The sequence below is a fragment of the Stegastes partitus genome, unplaced genomic scaffold, assembly GCF_000690725.1.
Source record: "Stegastes partitus isolate 25-593 unplaced genomic scaffold, Stegastes_partitus-1.0.2 Scaffold1744, whole genome shotgun sequence".
NCBI lineage: Eukaryota > Metazoa > Chordata > Actinopteri > Pomacentridae > Stegastes > Stegastes partitus.
Genome location: NW_007579475.1, coordinates 142,977 through 148,513, shown reverse-complemented (window position 1 = coordinate 148,513; position 5,537 = coordinate 142,977).

Genomic DNA, 5,537 nt, shown 5'->3' with positions numbered 1-5,537 from the left:
AACAGGTGTAAGGTCACGTGTTCTGATGCTGATCTTCCTTCAGATGAAATCAAACGTCTGTAAAATGCTGACATTAAGTTTATGGAGTGAGTTATAATTAAATGAGTAAAGAAACTTTAATAAAACCAGTTCAACCTTTAAGGATCAAAGTCAGCTCAGTTATTGATTATTGATCTGAATCTGGAGTTTAACGCCGTCACCAGACTCTGTTCATAAATGGTGCAGTTCGGTATTTTCCGGACCATTATTCGGTATTTTCGGTTCCTTCAGGACATTTTACAGTTCAGAGGTTTCTGCTCTCCGGTTCGGCTTCAGTGGACCTTTCCGGGACTCTTCCTCCGTCGGACTAAAAGCAGAAACAGCTGGAAACGCGTTCGGAAACGGAACCCGGAGTTTATACGAACCGGCGCTAAATGACCCGCTTTTTGAACGGAGACTGGTGGGACAGAACTTACCGTCGGCTGGGCTCTCCGCTGATCGATCACTGGCTGATTGATTGACGTATCGAGTGAGCGCGAGGAGACAGCTGTCAGAGGCACGAGGACAGGGTGACGTCACCTGTAAACAACCTGCAGCGTTTGAAGTGAAACCGGTTTAGAAACAGTTCAGAACTGTTCTGTTAATAACAGCTGATCAGAAGGATGTCGGACCTGTTCTGTTGCTCGGTTCTGTTGGACCGTCTGTTTACTTTCATTTTGTTTCTCTGCTTTACTTTTTGCATCTGCTCTGACCTCCTTCAGGGACCAGAGCAGATCTTCTTCTTCTTCTTCTTCTTCTTCTTCTTCTTCTTCAGGCCTGTGCTGATGAACTTTGAGGTGTTGGGGTGTTTGCTGGGTCTCCGGTCTGGCAGAGTGGTTGAGAAACTGCTGCAGCTCTGGAGGGAGAAGCTGACCGTGGGAGAAGAGGCTCCTCATGGATTTTGGCGAGGGGGCAGAGCCAGACCCCACAGACCCTTTCCCCACGATCCAGCTCAGGTCCCACTTCGACCAAGAAGGTCCTCTGCTGAAAGAGACAGCTTTTAACCTGCACACTGTGCACAAAAAAACTGTTTATAACACCTGTGTNTAACGAAGCAAGCCTCGATACGCGCTTCATAAAAGACTTCCTGGATTTCTCGACACACGCTCCGAAGCCTCGGCACAGTACGTCCCATCACTAGCTGGCACAGCGCCCCCACCTGACGCCACCATTTCTGCAGCCCAGTGCCTCCAGTTGACTTGTCGCCAGATTTGGTGACTTTTCAGACCCTGTTCAGAGACCAAACTAGCAAGTTGAATAGTGTTGGTCTGGGACTGCTGCTGGGCGGCACCAGAGCTCTACTGGGCCAGCTGGTTACCGAGTGGCTGTGAGATGCAACAGATGTGATTTCAGAGGAGCTTCCAGGTAACTACAGGTAATGGGTCCTCCTAATGGCCAGTGTTCAGCACTGGTTTATCATCTGGCAGTACAAACAGTATGTGAATGGAACATGTTGGAATCCCCTGGCCATATCAGGATGCGTTTTGGCGTAGTTTGGGTATATTTTCATAATCTGATCACATTTTTGAACATTCCAGGTATATATTGGCATACCCAGGGCACATTCTGGTGTGTTTCAGGTTCATTCTGGACATATTAAGGGCATGTTTTCTCACTGCTGGAGCATGTTGTGGCTTTTGTGGCCATATCTTTACATTAAATTCTCCAGTAGGCCAGCGGAGCCCCATTAGGCTACATGTGGGCTTCAGAGGTTGAGGAGAAACTCGTGACTTGTTTTGGCTGTGATAAACAGAGACTGTTGGGTTTTAATGTAATCCACACACATATGAACACTTTTGGCCAAAGACACATTTCCTGCAGTCCAAATGGAATAAAAATAAGGAACTGGTGCATAATTGGATTTGAACTGGTTTAACACTGAAGCGGTGGTGGGGGTCAGCAGGGTGGCATCCTGGGACACCCTCACTTTTAAAACCGTTGCTTCGTCCCTCACTGCTGGCTTTTCCTATTTCCACTGCTGATTTATTGAAAATATACAGATGTTTTTAGGTGACGTGCAGGAGAGAAAGCTGTCCATGTGAACATCGTGGCTCCAGTTTGTCCAGCTCATCATTACGCTGTAGTCTGTGTTTGCATTGTTCTGAGATACAGTTGTCATGATTCTTTTCATAGATAAATTCCAGCCATAGACTGCACATCAAATGTCTGAGTCATAAACAGAAACAATCTGGGTAAATGGTGAACACAAAGCATGAGGAGGACAGCATTAGTGTCTGAGGTGATGACTCGTAGCGGTTAGAAATGTCCCGGACAATCATGTCAGGGAAAGAGTGGGAGCCCTGTAAATACATATTTGAAATATGTATGATGTGTTAAATCTGAAGTTTAAAGTTTGTTTAAATTTCCGATGCTGACATTGCCGCTTTCCACCTTTTCTCCCAGAGTTCAGCAAGAAGTCAAAAAGACACCATTAGTGATATAAAAGGATTTTGTGAGTTGATATCCAAGTGAGCGTAGTTAAGCGACGTGTCCACAAACCTTCAGGAGTTCTGCTCCTCTGTCCAGGCCCTCGAGGGCAACTGTTGGGAACTTGAAGGATAATGATCAAAGCCTGTGTCTTGTGTCTGTTGTGCATTTAATGGTCAACGTGGGATTTATCCAGTGACGTTGAACCCTGGCAGCTCTTTGCCTTGACCGGCCCTGAATGTTGAGGTCCAGATGCTCGATGGTGCAGAAGACCAACCAGCTGTAACACCAGAACCACACTGACCCAACGACGGGTTGATCAGATGTGAAGCCTGAGAAGGCTTCGGCTGTTTGCTGTCACGTTGAACCAGCAGAGAAATGAACCCAGAATCAGTAGAAAGCTGCCGCCAGTGTAGCTGAGTAAATATTTTGCTATTTTATTTCTGTGAACTGTCTCAAAACTTACTGTTACCTTCTCTGTCCAAAAAAAGGCTACTTCTGTGCACTGTTAATGTACTGACGACAGCTTTGTAAATAGTTAGTTCTGCATAACCTGTTGTAGCAAGAGGGGCATTAATTCTGTAGCGGTAAGACGCGTTGGGACGCTCTCTCCGACTGTTTCAAGCGAGCGAGTATAAAAGTTATAAAATATGTTTTAAACTGCATTGTAGCTGCACAGGTCTAACAAAAAAGGCCACGCTTCATACTGATGTCAACGGAGGTTTATTCTTAATTCTTCTCTTCGGGAAACACCGCGTAACACCGTGAAAACTAGACACAATAAACAAATGCACATTAAAAAAAACAGACATTTGTGGATCTTTTAGTCTCTAAATCATACCACATTATACATGAAATATAAACCAAAGATAATTACGGTTTGCGCCTCTTAAACCACATGCAGAATGGCAATAACTTCTATTAACTGTCCATGCCGATTGTGACCCACAATGCTGCTCTCTTAACCTTACTAAAAGTTAGTCATGTGACCTGACTTGTCAAAATAAAACTCTGACACAGCGTACCCAACTTCTGAACTAAACTGGACCTTAAAGCGATCTATTTTTTAACAATCTGTTACATTCTTCATCTCAGTTCTCCATTATATATGAACAGCAACACAATGAACTGACAATCAAACACAAACCAAACACACACCACAATCTGTCTCTTAGACAGCTACAAGCATAAAACCATAGCGCGGACTTATTATGAGTCTGTATATGATTTTTGCAGTGGCTTTTGTTTGACAAAAGTGACATTAACTATGTTAAAGTCGTCGGAGATTTCACTGACTGCAGATGAGAGAGCGCGCTGTGGCCTGAATGTGGGACGAGCCTCTTACTGCATCGCAGAAAATAAAAGAACTGGTCCTGAATCCCGTCTGAGTGTCTGCCTCCATGTGTACCAGTGTCCATCTGCAGTCTGTTACACAGCAGACGCCGTGCGTCATCAATCTAACACGTCTATATCCTGTTTGTAGCTGTGTTCTATTATAATTGGGTTTTCTATGTTCATTTTACACTGTGGGACCTCAGAGTATTGCAATTACAGTTCTCTGTATGTTGTACATATGGAAACACAGACAATAAAGCTGACTGACTTTATACATATATATATATACACATATATATATATATATATATATATGTGTGTGTGTGTGTGTGTGTGTGTATATATATATATATATATATANGGAGCGATCTCCATCATTAACCCTGCTGTGTCCAACCAGTGCCCTTTTTGTAGCATGAGGGAAACAACCTTTCACATTTTTAGTGACTGAAAGGCTCTCAGCGTTCTTCACAGTTTTAACTTGTGTTTTTAAGCGTTTTAACCACTAAACTTATTTATGGGGCGGGGTACAACAAGACAAACAAGAAAATGTGGCACCTTTTAAATTTTATTGTTGGAGAAGCGAAGACATTTTACATCTCGAGGAGAAACAAAATACAAGAGCAGTCAAATGTTGATGCAGCCACAGTGTGGCGCTGTAACCTCCTGCAGGCTCAGACTGGAGACCTGGATAGCTGTTCTGACATCTGGTGCTACAAGAATATTTTATGTGCTGTTTTAAATGATGAACTGGTTTTTACTGACATGTTAAGAGAGTGATTGATTTATCTATTTATTTATCTATCTATCTATCTATCTATCTATCTATCTATCTATCTATCTATCTATCTATCTATCTGTTTGTTTGTTTGTTTGTTTGTTTGTTTGTTTGTTTGTTTGTTTGTTTGTGGTACTTTTATAAATATTGATAAATCTGTTTTCATGTGAAAACCATGTACATTTTTAACAGTGCACACCGAAATAAAGTGTGGTTATAAAAATTTTAAAAAATCATCTTCTTCTTCTTCTTCTTCTTCTGTCTGCAGCAGCTTGTCCTTCCATGATGGACCTCCATGCCAATGACCTTCTTCCAGATGTGTTCCTGGATCCAGCTGTCTCCTGATGGCGGCTCTGATGTTCACTCGTCCTCATCGTGTCCGGTCTCAGGATGCAGAACTTGTGGTGAAACCCTCCGTGGAAAGGAGCTTCCTGGTTCTGATGTCAGTGGCGTCCATCTCCTCCTAAGGATGGAGGTGTCAGTAGATGGATGGATGGATGGATGGATGGATGGATGGATGGATGGATGGATGGATGGATGGATGGATGGATGGATGCAGAATCCATCTCTTACAACCAGAGTGACCTCACAGGTCCAAACTCCAGCTCTTCTGCTTACACCAGTGATGGTCTCCTTCTTCTCCAGACCTCTTCGGTGTTGTTCTGCTGAAGGATCTTCTCCAACTTCCTCCTGGATCTTTCCTCGGCCCGTCTGATCTCCACCTTCAGCTGGACCTGGGTTAGGGTCCTCACCTCGTCCTGCTGCCGGCTCTTCTTGCCTTCGAGGAGGACTTGATGTCTTGAGCTGCCCTCAGCTTGTTGGTCCATGATGCACTCTGTGGTCTGCCAGCGTCCTCCACAGTTCCTGCCAGTCGTGGTCCTGACGTCCTTCACATGTGATCATAGACTTCCATTCAAGACAAGACAGAATCCACAACAGTCCCTCGAATAAGAAATAAGAATAAATTCATGAGAAATCA